We start from the raw sequence: 19927 nt of genomic DNA, 5'->3' as shown, positions 1-19927 counted from the left end.
ACACGTCGACATTGAACATTAAACCAAGGACAGACGTTTTATTAAAGACAGTCATCTCACCAGTTTGGGTAGATGACAGGTCAGCTACCGCTAATATTCTTTTAGATGAAGGATCTCAGAAGTCGTTTATTAGCGAGGAATTAGCCGCTGAATTGCAATTAAAACCGAATGGAACCTCGACAGTTAGCCTAGCAGCATTTGGAGATGCAACCAGAAATACACGAAATTTAAACACTGCCGTCATAGATTTACAAACAAGTATTGATTGTGCCTACTATCGCAGCCCCGTTACACAATCGCATGCCATACAATACTGCTAAACTGCCTTACCTCATTGGACTTACATTAGCGCACCCTGTTAGCGACATGGATGAATTCAGGATTTCATTTTTAATAGGTTCGGATTACTACTGGGATATCGTAGAAGACACAGCTATCCGAGGACCAGGCCCGACCGCAGTAGAATCAAAACTCGGATACCTACTTTCTGGACCAATGAAAGACTCAGTTGGACCCACATCCTCATCTTTCACGTTACAACACAAGACAGAAGAAGTCGATTTGAAACGTTTTGGGAAAATCGAATCAATGGCAGAAGTATCTGACAATTCAATTAAATTTAACAAAGACTATTTTGAGACGTATCAATCAAACAGCAACACAATGAAGAACAATGGTAGGATTCACACATTTAGCAGGGAACAAGGAATGATAAAAATCCACGGAGACAGAGCACCGAGTAAAACTGAAGCCAAGCTAAAGATTCAAACATGGACTTAATATTTTCATGACAATAAACTTACTGGTATCAAGTGCGCCGTAATTTTGATAATGATCATAGTGAATAGACAGTTTAACAATTTCTATTTTATTACATGGACTTTAAATAGTTAATTATCATTTCACATTTTGTATGCTGATTTCTTTTTCATAATTTTAGATTAATTTTCACTTTTCGGCGCCCCCAGTGTCAAGTATAAGCCGCTGTACATTACTAAGTATCTAACGTCACTAACGTTACCTATTGTTTACGTTTGCCTATTGTTTACGTAACGTTGCCTTGTGCGCAACGTCTCATAATTTGAATACAATTTGATATGAACACAACGCCTAGCCCTAAAGCGAAGTACTAACCACAAGAAACACGATACACGATAGTATCCTTTATCTCTAGTTCGATGTGTATTGGCGGGCCCAGGCCCAATGGCTTTACCCGCCTTCACTATCTTAGTTGTATAAACGGAATAAATAATTGACAGAAGTTCCAAATATCATACTTTTAGTTTCTGATATTTAAATATTACAATACTATATCTTGTAGTAAATGGAAGTAAGTAATTAGAATGACTAAATAATGAAACAAATCAGACAAAGATTTGTCGTTTAAAACAATAGCTGATTGAATTTGAACGTTTTGACAAAACGAGTGTAGAAATAAAAACTAAATTGTTTTATTCATATTGTCCTCTGCATCAACGGGGCGTATTTTAATAGCTTTATTTTTTAATACAGTCATGATAAATATTCAAAGAAAAACACAGGTTTTATGACCGTAGTTACACGAATTTCTTACTATTAACGATTTAAAAAAAATGTAGTGAATAATATAGTATACCGATATTATTTTCAATCATTTATCGATATACTATACGATATTTCTATCTTTTTATTTTAATCATTTATGTTTAGAAATTCAAGTTACTGTCATTCGACACACATTTTCATGTATCGACATGATTGGTATGCTTCTGTTTGAGTATAGTTTTGCCTATTTGGTCAAATTGAACCAATATTATTTGATGAAATATCTTTTCGTGGTTATCATATACACATACATGCTGGAAGCGATAATGTTACAAATTCTACCTACATAAATATTCATTAGACAGTGTCATTTTTGTGTAAAAAGATCAAGTTCCGTTAGAAATACATGTACAATAATTACATGGTGGAATTGTTTAATAATAGGTACCAGGATTATAATTTAATACGCCAGACGCGCGTTTCGTCTATATCAGCATAATGAGTTCTCCTAAAAAATAAGAAAAATAAACTACAATTCATACTCAGAAAGAAAACAGAAATTGTGCATATAACATGTATAATAGAGCAAGGAAAATATCTAAAATATGAGGCTCGTTTGTTGAGTAGAGATACTCGGGTTCACGCTATTTCTAAATCAGCCCTTGAGTTTTAATTACAGATCAACGAATTATCATAGATATTGATTTGTCCACTTGATTATTTCACCAAAATGCATATCAAGAAAATAAATCTACAAGCATGCATCGTATATATATTTTGAATTGTATAATGACGATAGACATGCTAGGATGATTGACGAATATTGGTCGTTAAGGTTCCAGTGGCGAATATTTCATGAATGGTTTTGACGAAAACGTAATTATTCGCTGAAAGAACGATTCAGCCTGACTCGGGTGCAAAGACATGCCACACGGTGACAATGGGTTCTAACCGTTGGATCTCTGCAATTTATACAAAACGATCCCATGCATAATATATTTGGGAGATCATTTTCTGTTTGGAGTAACACATTTTGGAAGTATAGATAGTATTTGTTTTTTTATTTTGTATTGTTTTAATTGTTTGTGTGATGGTAGAGACAGTTTATTTGACATGCTATTTCTTTAAATAAATAGTAATATTTTGGGTTGAGGGGTTGAACACCCTCTATATTTAAGGATTTCTTTTCTTATTTTGACGAGCCTATGTTTGTGAAAAATCATCTCCTTAATTTCCCTTGGTGGAGTCACATTTTTACCTCTCGAATGTCAAACAATCCCCATATCGCACCTTAATAGGCAAACATTGAGTCTAACATATAGTTCATCAATTCGTCAATCGTATGTAGCTTTAGTAAAATTTTAAGAATGCTCTTATAGACCCATCTTACAATTTGACGAAAGCTACGTTCGCTTGACAAATCATACGACCCGTTTAATCTTTTGTTTTGGGCTTTCGAATTCTTTGAAATATTCATGACTTGTAATTTGACTTAGATGACGTTTTGTCTTCTTAATGTAACCCTCCATTGTACTGCATGTCAAAACTTATGCCCCCCTTTACACATTACAAACTGTAATGTAATGCGACACAGGCATTTTATGTCGTACAATGTAAAACAATGATTAAACAATTAAACCAGGATTTTGCTCAACGATCCACCACCTCATTCCACGAAATTAATTTTTGCATTAAAAAAACCAAGAAAAATTACCGATATCAAAATGTAAAAATTCAACCGCGAACGAAAAAGAACCAAAAAAAAAAAAGACAAATTGCTCAAATTTTGATTGCATAATCATTAATAAATACAAAGTACTTGTGAGTTTCTTGGCGTTAAATTAAAATGGTTTAAACATTTTAAAAAGCATGCTTGCACAAATTTCGTATGCAGGTGCTGCAGGATAGTTGCTACATTTAACTGGAAATTTGACAATTGAGAAGCCGAAATCATTTTTTTGTCGCAAAGAATTCAATCGACCCAAATTGTCAATATCTAGATGTAGATCAAGATATGAGACATATTTTACTTTATCTGTTGTATCTTTTATCTAAAAGAGGGACGAAAGATACAAGAGGGCCAGTCAAACTCATAGATTGAAAATAAAATGACAACGTCATGGCTAAAAATAAAAAGACAAACAAACCAGTATTGAAGACAAAAACATAGAAAACTAAAAACTAATCAACACGAACCTCACCACAAACTGAGGGTGATCTCATGTATCTAAAGTTTGATGAGATAGATGCGTTCAACAAAGTGAGCATGTTTTAAATTATTTAGGACGAGAACATCATCTTTATTGCGGAAAATGAAGTTAACGGATATTTCTTATTTCTTTTCTTTCTTCATCAGAAGATCCTCTGTAAATAAAGATAGAAGTCGACAAGATGAGGTACACAGTTTGTTCCAATTGGTATGCCAATTGTTTGTTGAAGAACACGTATTCAAAAATTTTGATAATGTTAGTTTCATAAAATATTTTGTTTGAAACCGAGTGTTAAAAAGAGAAGGATTTACCCCTCTCTAAGACAAGATACGTTCTTTGTTGGTCATTCTATTTTTGAACAAAGCAGTATCCACTATTTCAATTTGTCTTTTAGTTTGATAAGGGGATACTTGTATAAAGAGTAGAAAATCAACTGTCTTAATAATATTGCAAGATGAAAGAGTCTTAGATTGTATCTACCAGACTTGGGGTCAATTACATTGGAATGTAATTAATTAAATTACACATTACATTGCAAAAATGGTCAATTACACTAATTACACATTACACAGTTTTTGAAATGTAATTAATTAAATTACAATTACTTTACTAAAGTAATTAATTAAATTACACATTACATTTCATCATAATATTTGTTAACCAATATTTTACATGTATGTATAATGTATGTGTAAAATATTTATGTAAACATAGTATAAGCGTTGTATTTGATAATCATGAGTAATTTTAATATTTTGTCATTCAGTCTGCATCTCTCTGGTCTGTATACTTTGACAGCCATTCTCAAAAGTATTTCTATAGGAGCTAATGTGGCATATATCGCTTGATTAGAACATGGAGGTATTATACTTCCATAATCAGTAGATGTGTTGATAGAAGAGGAAATTAGTTCCTATTAACTTGCCAATACATTAAGGGGTATTTTGACATCTCAGAAATGAAGTTATTTAAATAAAACATAGCATGAATAAATTATATATAAATATACTAAATAAATAAATGATTTGGAAAATACGTTGAAGGTATAAAAAGTCAAGAGAATTCTGAATGCAATTAGGTTCTATCCGGGCACTCTGGTTCTAAACCTTGGTTCCATCTGGTTTTTTTGGTTCTGAACCTTGGTTCTTTGGTTCGAAACCATGGTAACTGGTTCAACATCCGGGTTGTTTGGTTATAGCAACCCAACTTCTTGGTTCCATCTGGGTTCTATTCTAGATCATTCTAATGTTCCCGTTGAACTTGGAGAAGATAACCGCAAGTATCCGAATAAAAAGATAAAGTAGGTCAAAGACGCTAAGATTGTTTTATAACATTAAACATTTCAGCATCGGCGGTAAAGGAAGCTGTAAGGTATTTATCTTCTCTTTTAAAAATTTTCATTAGGAAACTAGATAAAAATAAAGCATCGTATAGATATAAAAAAAAACGAAATATACCTTATATCGAACATCCTTTTATTTAATTCAGTCGTTCTGTTTTCATTTATTTTTCTTTACTTATCCTTTATTTCCGTTAATATTTCTAGAAGTTTTAAAACGACATGTCGTTCAATTGACCGACGATATGTGCATCTAGCCACTTGACCATATAACGACTTGCATATATATTTGAATGATTGCATATTTATTTTCAAGTTCGACTGAATTTTATTTTAATTGGCTTTGTAATAATGCCAGATTTGATAGAAATACATGTGAAGTATATGTAACAAATCGTGTTGTTCAAAAGAAAATGTTAAAAGACATATAAAAAGAAAGAGATGATCAATTTAAGTTTGTAAGCTTTAATTAGTTGAAAAATAAGCTATAAGATATTACAAAAATGTATATGTACAATAAATTTGTCAAATTTGAGACTCCTTGTGAAGGGGATGCATATAATCATTCGCCCCCCCCCCCAAAAAAAAAAAGAAATGAAAATTAAGATTAAATATTTTTATAATAAAATTGTGTGTGTGTGTGTGTGTGTGTGTGTGTGTGTGTGTGTGTGTGTGTGTTAATGACAGTGGTAGTGGGATGAGTATTACCAGCACAAAAATCGGAAATTCTGTGTTGGTGCCATAGTGGAAAGGCATAAGGTGTTACCCTAGTCCGTCCTTCCCGAACATCCAAAAAAATGAGTCCCGTTCTCCTAACTTTAGTTTGCCTCAACCAATATTGGGAAATACTACAAAACTTATACACAATGTAAAAAAAAAATGTGGCATGAGTGTCAATGAGAACTCTCCACAAGAGACCAAATGACTCAGAAATTAACAACTATAGGTCACCATACGGCCTTCAACAATGAGCAAGGTCCATACAAAATAGTCAGCTATAAAAGGCTACGAAATGACAGTGTAAAACAATTCAAACGAGAGAACTAACGGCCTAATGTATGTACAAAAAACAAATATGTAACACATAAACAAACGACAATCACTGAATTACAGGCTCCTGACTTGGGACAGGCACATACATACAGAATAAGGCGGGGTTAACTTTGTTAACGGGACCCCATCCTTAACCTAATATGGCTTGAGTGCCAATGAGAACTCTCCACAAGAGATCAGATGACACAGGAATTAACAACTATAGGTCACAATACGGTCTTCAACAATGAGCAAAGGTCATACCTCATAGTCACCTATAAAAGGCACCGAAATGACAATCTAAAGCAATTCAAACGAGAATAGAAACGGACAAATTTATGAACAAAAAATGAACGAAAAACAAATATGTAACACATAAACAAACGACAAACACTGAATTACAGGTTCCTGACATGCGACAGGCACATAAATACCGAAAGAGGCGGGATCTCCACCACCCCCTTAACCTGGGACAATGCTTATTACCACACAACACAAAATAAAATTTGAAATTTGATCGCGTCACTTTTACCGTTTATGAGAATTCGTGTCCCTATAAAAATATAGAAAATGCAGAATTTTTCGTTTCCGTTCTCTTAAATAAGTTTTACTCAATCACTCAATCAAACGTTATAAACTTTACACGCAATGATTATTACCCTATAACACAGATCTATGAAGTTCGATATTGGGTGGTGTCACTTTTACTGTTCATAAGTCATTATATGTAAGAAGATGTGGTATGAGTACCAATGATACAAATGTCAACACAGAGCCTTAAGATAGGAAAATGTTAAATATGTTGTTACCGTTCTTCAACTTCAGTTTGCCTTAACCAAATATTTTGAAACTTATACATAATGCTTATGGTCACAAAACGGTCAAAATAAGGTGAATCCTGCATACATATGTGGAAGTTTACTGATGTTTTTTCACAAACAGGGGCATCTGTGGCCCATTGACATATTTTACATTTATTTAAGTAAACAGCTTATTTACTTTCATTGAATTCTACTTCTAGAATTAACTTGTATATTTTTTCAGGATCTCGGTGCAGTTTGGTAACAGACAACGATATTTCAAGTTACATCTGACCAACATATCAAAGTGTTTCACTAGATTGAGCTCTCTGTCTAAGTGTACTTTAAAGGTTCTTTGCATTGAGTTCTGTTTATTGATATGCGTATACCTTCTGTGTGAATTTTTAAGATGTAAAAACAGACTATCCATATCTGCATGTCCATGAAATGAAATGAAATCTAAGGTAAAATGATTAAAACATTTTGCATTATCTATCACAACTGGCAGCACATGGTGCTACTAAATCAGTTAATGTTCTCTCTAATGGGGGTCTCGTTGGGGGTTCTGATCCCGGATCCCGCTTACTGTTTTGTCAGATTCCCGTATCCTGCTTACACTATGTACGTAAGCAATTCTCATTTTTTTTGTAAATTCCTCTGTCCCGCTAGACTTCAATTCCCGTTTTCACGGCACAATGATTTGACTTTCCCGTCTAACGCTTACAAAAAGTCAGCAATCCCGCGTCACGCTTAGACTCTAATGAGACCCACTCAAATGTTTCACGGAAATTAAAGGATTTAGTTTTCATTTGAACCTAACATTCTTAAAAAGTTGAGACTGAAAATGTGGAATGTGTAAAAGAGACAGTAACATGACAAAAGAGCAGAAAGCAGTCAAAGGCCACCAATGGGTCTTCAACAAAGCGTGAAAATCCCTCGACCGGAGGCGGGCTTCAGATGGCCTCTAAACAAAGTGTGCACTAGTGCAAACTCCAAAACATAAAATTGAACTTACAATTTAAAACATACAAGATCAACAAAAAACAGAGACTCCTGACTAGTCGTCAAAGTAACCATACCAAGAGACACAGCTAATACACAGAGGTCAAGAGTCAAAAAGTCATAGTCTGGTCAAGAGTTCCTAAATTATCAAAAAACACAAAGCAGACTTTGAGGAAAGGGTTATCGTGCTACACAGAACTAACAAATATATCTTTATATCTTTATTAGTGCCAATCAGACAATTCCTTATTTAATTCAAACAAAATATACAAGTTGTACATTGAGGCCAAAGGTCAAGTTCACAAGAAGTTTCTATTGCCACTAGACTCACCATCTTATGACAATACATCTACATGCCACATATTCAGAAGCAAGGTCAATTGAAAATTATATTTTGAGGTCAAGGTAATATACACACTGTATCCTGATGACACACCCAACGTGCATAGGTCAAGAGTCAAAAAGTCATATCCTGGTCAATAGTTCCATGTCAAAAATATACACAGCAGTCATGCACGAAAGTTCCTCATGGTACACGTAACAATGTCTTATGTCATGATGCACTACACATGCCAAATACAGAAAACCTAGGTCAGAGACAGAAACACAAGACATATAACTAAACTCAATGGAACGGTACTTGTATTGCAGGTCACAACAATTGCCTTCAAAACTCGAAACACTGCAAAAAAAAAACAAAAAAAAAACGTCTTTCACAAAAGTTTAGCAGGATTATTTGCAACGATTATCTTACCACTATCAATTGAGAATCAAGTCGTGCAGTTATGTCAATAAATTAAAACGGTAAGCACTAAAAACTAGGGTTTACCATTAATTTCAAACCTAACCATGTGATAGTTCTATGGTAAACTGATGGAAACACATGATGCAGTCATGAAGTTTGATATTTGCAATAGTACGATCAGAACAATACAAGATAGAGTTGTAAACAAATGAAAGTAATGATACATACGAATTTTGAATCACAATGCACAAATAAGGAATCGTCGTTTTCATTCAATTTATTTATCTAGAATGTAAGCTTGCGTTAAACAATGGAAATTAACACTGTATATTTATATAAACGATCAATCTTGTAAATTATAAATAAATTAAAAAAAAATCACTTAATAATTATTAAAAGGTATGCTTGTCACAACATTGAAAATAATTTTTAGTACAAACAATGTATTTAAAGTCTATATCTTAGCAATATTTTGCTAATTAGATAAAATACATGCAATAGTGGCATTGCCTCTGGACATTTTAATCTGATTAATTGCTGTTTGTTTTTACAGCTGTTAATTTTTATCTCTATAATCCTTTTGTGTATACTAATTTGACAAAATGATTGTGTGCAGTAAATTTAAATTCTAAATGAACTCTCATAAAGATTTTTCACACATTTTTTTGTTTTTGTTTAACATGGTGATTTATTACTTTTCAATCTATTTAGTTAAAGATCTTTCTTAAAAACATATGTATTTTTTCAAATCATAAGACTATTCAGAAAAAAAATTTGTTGGTCCAATAAGTAATATACAAACTATAGAATAAATTACAGAAAGTATGTGATATCAATATTTGAAAAATAAATATACTTTTACAATTTATATTATTAAACATAATCTTTATCATTAACACCATAAAAGTACATGTAATTGAAATGTAATTCAAAAGTAATTGAGCATTACATGCTTTTTTCATTGTAATTAATTAAATTACCATTACAAGTAATTAAAAAAATGCTCAATTACACATTACATTCAATTACATGGAAAATTGTAATGCATTACACTTAATTACCATTACATTTTCAATTACCCCATCCCTGGTATCTACTCTAAAGGATGTTTGGAATCTTAAAGTATTTATATGATTATATAGATGGATTCGTCTCGATGAAATTAATTTAAGACAGATATATCTGATTAACACCACCTTTATAATAGATGGTTTCACAACAACGTTAAGTCCGGCTTTGTTTGCTGATAAAATTGAGAAAGAGGTTTTGTGGAGCAGTTGGAATACCAAGCATTATCCCGTTGTTTGTAAGGGCACTTGTTTAGCTTATGTATTCAATAAAGTGATGGGAGATACATTCCTTTATTTTTCGGTTGAAATTGCAAAAGAAAAACATAAAAAAGACCATGGTTATCAAGGATTTCCTCGTGTTGTGGTGGTTTATGTTGAGTTTCCAAGTAAATTATCAATACCTTATTCATTTATCAAGCAGTTTATGTAATATATACTTTACACACAAAAACGATGTTGTTTGAGGCGTGATAACAACATGTTTGTCATGGTGATAAGACAAGTGTTTTTCAACAGTTGAGTTTTTAAAGATAGAAACAATATTTATAGACCCATTCAGTTTCTGATATGAATAAACGACCTATTAGACTTAACATTCGGAAAGAGTATCTACGTTTTCTTTCTCACGTGTAACCCATTTACTGGCATAGACCTCGACTGAATCCATCAATATTTTGAATTTGTGTCTTTAATTAATATGTTAAGGCTCACGATATTTCAGAACTTTGGATAACGCATTTTGCAGAGAAGTGTTTTCACGATGTGCATGTCACCAGTCTTAACATAGCCAGCCGGATTATATATATATGGGGTAATAGCACAGTAGCAATCATAATGTTTAGACTTGAAGTCGTCAATATTGAGATCATACAACACATGTCTGTAATTGAACATTTTATTTGCAATTGGCTGATATATATACAAGAAATGATAGATACAGACTGGCCTTTAGTCAAGGATCAACCCAATATTATAAATGAACAAAAATTCGTTTAAATGTTTAAAATTGTTTCGTAGAAAATGTCCAATAATTATATGTGATGGTAATATCTGGCATGACCCATGGGGTTAGATGATCTCGAAAGTAAACTTCTGAAGTATTTTGTTTTAAAATCTCTTCTGATACAATGATCCTAAATTTCTAGAAACAATGATCTAAGATCTGCTTACCCTTCCGGAGCATCTGAGATCACTCACAGTGTTTGTGGGGTTCATACTTCTAATGTTTTCTGAACTTTTGTTAGTTTTTCTTTTTTAGCCTTGACATTGTCAGTTTATTTTCGAATTGCAAGGTTGTTTTTTATATCTCTATTCAATTATTCAACATTTGTATACAACAGATAAATTTCATATAACACAAAACTATTCACAAAACAATGGTTAAAAGCTTAATGCCATATATCATTAACACAATAATCAAATATTAAATGCAATGACACATTCAGTCTCTTGCACGATAATATAATACTTCTTAAAGTGTTTCTCAAAACTTTTCTTATACATCTTACCACACCAAAATATACGGGTAAGTTATATAATGTTAAAAAGTGTATTAAAGTAGATCAACATTTCTTGTAATTTTTGAGGAAATTCCTCCTTCTGAAGATACAATATCGCGCTATAAATAAGTTGTCATTCTGGTTTGCCCACATTTAATTGCAGGTTTATAAAATATAGGCTGCTTTTTTGTGATAACAATTATAGTTTATTTTCTGAATTATATTCACATTTTTTCGGTGGAGAACATATTAGCAAAAAAGATTGGATTTTTTTAGTGCCAGAGTAAAATCAATTTTAGCAAAATATTTTTAACCCATTTTAGCGTAAAGTTAAACAACTAATGCCCTTTTAACGCAAGATTTTAAATACCCTTTTAGCGAAAAGTGAAATTATCAATGCCCATTTTAGCGAAATAAATTATGAAGTTTAATAGAATCAAAAAATCATTATGTCAATCAAAATACAACACTAAATGTCTCAAACATGTCAAATGTTATAACTCAATATATAATGTTATATATCATGAAAAAAACGTCGATGACGTCACAGTCAAATGACAAAATTATGTCTATGGGCTGATAAAAAAAATTCTCACAGCCAATCAGAAGACGTGTAACATCCAAAATTATATTATTCATATTTATATATTGTTCCCAATATTACTTATTTTTGCTAAAATGCTTTATTTATTTCCTTTTGCAATATTAATTCATGTATAATTTTGATTCATAAATAATATAAATTATGTTTGCAATTATGAAGACACTTTTATAAATGCATGCAATTGTTTTATTATTAGTTGTATGTCAAATGAATCGATGGGTGCCACATATGGAGCAGGATCTTATTCCCCTGCCGGAGCACCTAAGATAACCCTATTTTTTTGGTTGGGTTCGAGATGCCTCGTCTTTAGTTTTCTATGTTGTGTTTTGTGTACTATTATTTGTCTGTTTGTCTTTTCATGTTTAGCCATGGCGTTGTCAGTTTATTTTCGATCTATGAGTTTGACTGCCCCATTGGTATTTTTCGCACTTTATTGATATTAAATCATCGAGAACAAAAATATTTGACTTATTTATCATTTGTTCATAGAAATAGAAAACAAACCAAAACTGCAAAATGAAAAAATACCTGAATATATAAACAGTTAATTATAAACCTTTTAAGTTGGAACAGATTATACAATTGTATGCTAATCAAACCTTTTGTCTTTTTGTCTTTTTTGTTATTTAAAGATAATTGGTAAAATTAAATTTAGGAAAACCAGGAGTAACATGACATTGTCAAAAAAGATTCAATTAAACCAAACATGAATACCTCTTCATACACTCCGTAATTAATTTGATCAGAATCAACATTATCCAATAAAACTGACAAATTTTGTTGCAGAAACATATGTTATTCTACTGGTTCAGAACATAATAAAAATAAGTGAGTGATATATTCTAATTCCTTTTCACATACATTACATACATTGCAATTCACAAATTTCATTGTCATATGTTTAGAATTAGTGAAAATACAATGATGTGATATTTTGAAATCTATATATATCCATAAATATAAATGGTTTCTAGTAAAAATTGTTCCACACTTTACAAAAATCAATCTCTTCAATCTTAAAAAAAAACGTTCGTCTACATTTTAAAGAGAACAGGATTCTGACATAGTTTAGATACAAATTTTTAGTAGAACACATAGAAAACTCGGACATTTTGTCTTTGAAAATAACATTTTATATTTCTTCTATGAAAATTGTCATGAATAGTTTCAGTCCATTTTCCAGCAACATTACTTTTAAAATATTATATCTTTTTACAACATTGTTAATATCACAATGATTAGTTACATTTTGTATCATCTCAGCTATAACTATTTCTGGTTAAAACTCCTCTATTTCTTCATAACATATATCTTGTACCTGAACAATTCCAGCATTTATAAATTCATACCATATAACAATTTTTATCTATTTTACAACACATTTGGATTACACAATAAAGGTTGATCGTGTATATTTTCAGTGCTAAGATCGAATTCAATATCATCTCTTATGAGATCAAAACCTTTAAAAAAAAACATAAGGAATAATTTTCAAGTTTTCTGGTAAAGGCATGAATTATATTTCTTCTGATAAGATCTTATTGATTTTTTTCTAAATAAAACATTTAAATGTAGACTTCAATATATGTGTAGAACTTGAAAATTCTTGTCTGAAAACCTTTGCATTTCTTTTAATATCCGGTAACTGTAAACCTCCCTTATACCTTTGATCAATTATGAGTTTGAATCCGTTTTGGTATCTTCCCCTCTCTTTTATGACAAATATGTAGATTTAAAGAAATATGACATATGATTCTTTATTATCTTACCTCCTATACATTTCTAGGAATATGATTGGTTAAAAAAGTGGAGACCGTGCATATTCCATATAAGGTAAGTATGGAGGCGGGGCTTAGTTCAATACACGGTTAGGAGTGGAGATACGATTTTGGCACTAGTTAATTATTTAAATGTATTGAAAGTTCTGTTTAATACTGTAATATCAAGGTTGTTGATATTAAATTGTTATTGTTGGCATTTGTTTTGTTGTGCAAACCGATGGAAATTATACATAGTTACAGGGATTTCAAAAACTCGCTAATATTATGATAACTTATATCCAGCAACAGTAATATTATGGAATAAGATACTAGTGCCTTAAAATATTAGAGAATACGACTCTCTCTCTTTCAATTATAAAAAAAATATGTTTGTAAACATAATAAGAAAGTTCCAACATAGTATTATGTTGGAAACCGCATTGATCAAATTTTCCATCACGCTTGAAAATAAAATCTAGTGGTCTTATTTATTCAATAGGAACAAATTCGTATTTGTTGTTGACGTGTCCAATTTGCTCTCACATACGCAAAGCGCCTTTGAACTCTCTTGTGGATTTTCCTCAGCGTATTGATGTAAATATTTTTCTTTTTATGTCAGTTTTAACTGATGAAATAGTATTCTTTCTTTTTGTATTTGTACAGAAATACATATTGAAAGTAAAAAGTTAATACAATAACATGAAATCATCATTTTTATTTTTTCCTTGCTTACTTTTTGTTCATTTCATTCAGTAGGTTTGTTCTCCTGTCGCCTTTTTTTTAATTAGAATATAATCGATTATATTTTGTGTTTACTAGTCTAATGTTATTAAAATAATATGCTCCAAGTATTTGTAATGTTGTATGGCATCATATATTTTGGAGACACATTAAAATATACAACTGATGGTGCTTGTTTCTGAATCCAAATATTTATAAAGTCGTTATCTATATTATCATAATTTGATTTATGGAATAAATATTGTTTAGACCAACATGCATTAAGATATACTTTACTAATAACCGTGAAAAACCATAAAATATTCATTTTGCAATGAATGTATATAAATAAACATTATATAATTAATATATACAAACGATAACATATGTAAACAAGAATGTGTCCCTAGTACACGGGTGCCCCATCCACATTATCGTTTTGTATATTCAGTGGGCCGTGAAAATGGGGTAAAAACTATAATTTGGCGTAAAAATTAGAAAAATCTCATCATAAAGAACATCTATGCTTAGTTTTAAGTTGATTGGACTTCAACTTCATCAAAAATGACCTCGACCAAAATCTTTAACCTGAAGCGGGACGGATGAACGGACAAACAGACGAACGGACTCACAGAAAACATAATGCCCATCATAGGGGCATACAGATTTCCGGACAATATTTAAGTTATTACAATACCACGGAAAAAAAAGATTCGAATTTACCAAATTAAAAGCTATCGAGCATGGTACCACCAATTAGGTGTCGTTATTTAACAAAAGTATGTCGAGTTTTGTTCAACTGGATGTTTGAACATAACATTTATTCTTTAATTTTGCACCATTGAGCCAAGTGACTTGACCTGTTATGGAAAGTGTTAAATTTCTGTTCACCGAGTCGTGATTTTGCTCTCCTAACAACTTCTTCTCCTTGGTAATTATCATATCCTTTGTAATCATGAACAAAAACGTTTCGGTCTGCAAGATTGAAAATGAAATCTTCCTCTACTATGGTTCTAGTTCCAAAGACCCCAGCAAAATTGTAATGGATCACCGTACATTTGATAGTTTCAATATTCTCTACCTTAACAACTACGGCTTCGTGAGACAGGTAATAATATGTGAAATCAATAACATCTCCAGGAGAAAGATCTGATAGCTTTGTAGCTTTCTTATATGGAAGTGACTTCAATTCAGTTTTCCCAGTCTAAAATATATCAAAAATAGAAATCAGTACACATAAGCTAGTGAGGCCTCTCATGTTTGGTGTCAAAGTAATCACATCATCACAAATGTTTTGCAAATATAATCACATACTCTTTATTATTTTTTTAAACAAAATAATCAAATAATAAGAAAAGCAGTCCTAGAATTATGAACTTTTTGGTATGGTTATAAATTTATCACTATAAAAACAGCTAAGTAATTACATATTTAAAAAAAAAAATCGAGGATGCTCGTTTGTGTACTCTCCTTTTAACTACCAGTATATAAAACTTTCAAAGAAAAATGTTCAGTTTTCTATCATTTAGAATTTTTCGTTTAACTTACAAAAATTGCATAATGTTTAAAAAAAGGTTCAATAATTGTTTTGGTAAAGATAAAGAGTTGTTATCTTAACATCCCAACATTTATTTTCTGCTTAGTTTTCTGTACCTATAATACTATAGTTTCAAAATATAAGGGCAAACAAAATAATAATTCTTTACTACCTGATTTCTTTTTCTAAATATTTATGTCTATACTAACACATTTTATGAACATTTTAGTTAAACACAACTAAAGCAATGTCATACTTGGTTATGTGTCGTAAAAGTATCAAATATTTCCTTACAAAACTTTGGTAGTATATATAATATTCACAAACAAAATCTTTTACATCCTTACCCTTTCTCTAACTACTCTTAAATAGTGCATATATAGCTATTTTGTATTTAAGCCAAAAAAGAAAAAAACGCACGGTGAACATGCCTTTTCTTTTGATATTGTCAACGCATTTTCTGAAAGCTATCTTCTCGTATTTTAGTTCATAATTTTATCATTTAGTTTAGCTTCTAATCATATAACTATGTTTTTTCCTGTATAATCCATACAAAATGTGTTATTTTTTCACAACCTGTAGCTTGACAAAATGCGCGATGACCTAACACTTTTGGTTCATACTCCCATACCACCTTAAATAGGCATAAACTACAGTAACTATTAATATTTGATAAATTAAGAAACCTCACACGACTACTATATTCAAATCGTACATCATGAAATCAGACCAATAAAGTTCATACGTGGAACTGTAATGTGTAAATGTACTCATCATATATACCAGGCTTAAAATTTTGTACGCCAGACGCTTGCTTCGTTTAAGAAGACTTATTAATAACGCTTAAATAAAAACAAAAGGAAAAAAGTATGAAGTTGAAGAGCATTGATGAATTAAAGATCCGATAAGTTTCTCCAAAATACAACTAAGAAATAAAATCACAAAAGTACTGAACTTCGAGGGAAATTCAAAACGGAAAGTCCTTAATCAAATGGCAATGTCAAATGATAAAACTCATCAAACAAATGGGCAATTAGATTCAATTCCGCATACGAATTAATATTCATGCATGTAATTGATTTTGACCCACAAAAGAAACCATTCTGGTATGCGCACTGATGTCTTTTTGGTTTGTGTTCACACAAATATCTATTCTAGTCGCAAATCTGCTGTTGATTGAAATCTAACCTCAAGTGGTTTGACTTCTGACCACCACCCTATTTAAAATTACGAGTTTAACCGGGAATAGTGACTGCAAACCTGTAATGTTGTCATATCAGATTTTACAATTTTGTTGTGTGATGTACATAGTCAGACAATACTGACCTAAGAAAATGACCAGTCGTGTTTAAATCAATGTATTATTGCTCCGAATGTATTCGGGTATTTTTTTGTTATTACACTGGATTTTAAATCTAAGTTAGATCATTCCTGGTGAAGGTGTTTTCATAAAAAGTACACTACAATCGCGTTTAATGTAAAAGTATACGCAATAAAAAAGAATATTTGGTGGTTTTTGTTATAGCTTTTCTAGTCCTTGGACCTTTGTTACTACATCAAAATATACTGAATCTTACCTTGCAGTGTCTTGACATATGACTTGATCGATTAGAGAAAATGCCGAACTTCTGATCCCCACACCTTTTAAAGGCTCTATTAACTACCTCCTGTGGACTAAAGTGGTTTTCCTTGCTGAAATCGTACACATACACATTTTGCTTTTTCAAATTAAAGTAGAATTCTTCTTTAACAACAGTTCGAGTGCCAAGGAAACCTGGATAGTTAAAATGTACCAGCGTAAGTTTTACTTTGTGTTCATCGTTGGTGTTGTCAGAGATAACTCTTGTTACAACACCTTCATGATTCAGCCCAATATAAGGGAAGGTGATAACATCTCCATTCCGAATCATATTACATGTTTTCACCACTGGCTTTGGAATCTTTGATGCTGGTTGAAACATGGACATGATTGTATCTGTAAAAAATGAAGTAACACATGGTAATGCAAAAGCAATGGCCGTACTTACAGCGAAATAAACCCAGGAAACGTGGCACAACACTGATATACCGATACTTATCAAACAAAATATAAGGGATACTGTCATTTGTCTGTGTTGTTTTTCGTAGCATTTTAGACACATCAATCCTTTCTTTAACTTGTCCTTCAACATCGCCATTCTGTCGACCATGAGGAGCAAGCTACCAATGACAGATATATGAGCAAACCCTCTTATATTTGGTTTTATTTCTTTCCAAATGTGTACTGCAGTTTTAAAAGATAGCTTCAATAACCATGAAAGTATAGATTTCACGTAATTCGCTGCTGACGATACTTGATTACTAAATTTTGAACCAGTCACAATTTCATTTGATTTTTCTTCACAATTATTTCCTAGGACATTGTATGATTCAGCATGTTCATTGTTTATAAATTTGTCGGCCATTTTGTTTGCTCTGTCTACGACCTGTGCAGGTGTAAATGGACGCCGCTGGTACCGCACAATGTCTATCTTATCCTTTTCCATGTTATATTCTTTTGTCTCTCGTATTACCGTATACTTGCACGTAAAATATTCTTGATAATGAATCAATGTCATATTTCCGACCCTCTGATTTTCCGTCGCCTGCACATCAGTAACAATGGCATGGTGGTTATAAGTATTCAAACCAGAACTGTATTTGTGAAACCTTATGTGATCACCTGGGTTGATCTGTGTAAGCCTATGAACTTTTTCATACGTCATACATTCCTCACATGTAGCTCCTAGGGTCTCAATAAACTCGTCTACATCGTCGTTACTTTGTCCAAGACTTGTAATGTCAGAAATATCGTCTTGTTCTAATTGTTGCAACAAGTCGTCACTGTCTAGGACTTTATTCGTAAAACTCACTAGTTCTGACTGAGAAAAGTTAATGTCATTTCTTATTTCCTCGTCAATTGATAGATTTTGTTTCTCTGTTTCAATTAGACGATACAGCTCGTTTTCACTACCTTGGAAATGGGACAGCAGATTTGTAAAGGAGGAACTTTCATCTTCATCTTGTGGAGATGTACTGCTTATTGGTAATACTTGACGAAGCACTGCCATCTACAAAAAATCAAATAGTTCATTCATTTTCGTGATGGTAAAACTTGAATCTCAAGGAAAGAGAATATGTTATTGTCATTGTTATATTATAGTTCATTTTTGTATGTTACATTTTGACGTTGTGTTTCCGTTGTGTCGTTTGTTTTCTTTTGTGTATGAGTGAAATTTCACATTACTTTAAGACGTGTCACGGTACTTTTCTATCCCAACTTTCGTGTATTTGGTTTTGATGTTATATTTGTTATTCTCATCGGATTTTGTCTTATACTTAGTCCGTTTCTGTGTGTGTTACATTTTTATGTTGTGTTGTCGTTCTCCTCTTATATTTAATGCGTTTCCCTTAGTTTTAGTTTGTTACCCCGATTTTGTTTTTTGTCCATGGATTTACGAGTTTTGAACAGCGGTATACTACTGTTGCCTTTATTTGTTCCTGATTTTTGTAAGATTATGAATATCGCATGAGTTGAACTTTTACTCAAAAGTTTGGAAAATATATTTAGTTTGACTGCCTTTTTTTTAATACTGTATACCTGAATGATAAAAAGATTGGTGCTCTAATGCTGTTCGCAATAGTTGTAAACTCTTCTCTCCTCCAAAAATATCTTCAGCAACTTGTGATTACATACTTAATTGACACTTGCAATAAAACCTTTAAGCAGGATCCAACTTTATTGATTGATAAGTGACTGCAATTGCATGAAATGAATAAAAAATCGTTTAAATAATTTGTTTTCCAAGATGATATCAAGTCAAAATTACATAAAAGTGAACATGGTAAATATGATGTATATATGAAAGCAAGGACATTTTGGTTATTCATTTTGGGAAATAAAATTCAACGTTTCTACTATACTCGTAAACTGAATTAAACTGTAGATGTGTTTAATCCTTATAGTTCTCAATATAAACGTTTGATCAACTCTCAACTTTTTGGAACCATAGTATAGCATTCAATATAAATATATACAGGTCGAAATTCAAAACAACGTTCAAACC

At 31.7% G+C, this 19927-nt stretch overlaps 1 long non-coding RNA gene across 1 annotated transcript; it reads right to left on the bottom strand.

Annotated features, from left to right (window-relative positions):
* Positions 1–10601: 10601 nt before the first annotated feature.
* LOC143072067 (uncharacterized) lies at positions 10602–19612 on the bottom strand. Its single transcript, XR_012977028.1, has 3 exons — positions 19462–19612; positions 17420–18931; positions 10602–15509 (listed from the first exon to the last, which is right to left on the bottom strand). It is a non-coding gene; the product is annotated as an uncharacterized LOC143072067 (long non-coding RNA).
* Positions 19613–19927: the final 315 nt, after the last annotated feature.

Source organism: Mytilus galloprovincialis, chromosome 4, assembly GCF_965363235.1.
Source record: "Mytilus galloprovincialis chromosome 4, xbMytGall1.hap1.1, whole genome shotgun sequence".
NCBI lineage: Eukaryota > Metazoa > Mollusca > Bivalvia > Mytilida > Mytilidae > Mytilus > Mytilus galloprovincialis.
Note: the sequence above shows the minus strand (reverse complement) of the source record. Positions and strands in the feature narration are given on the sequence as shown.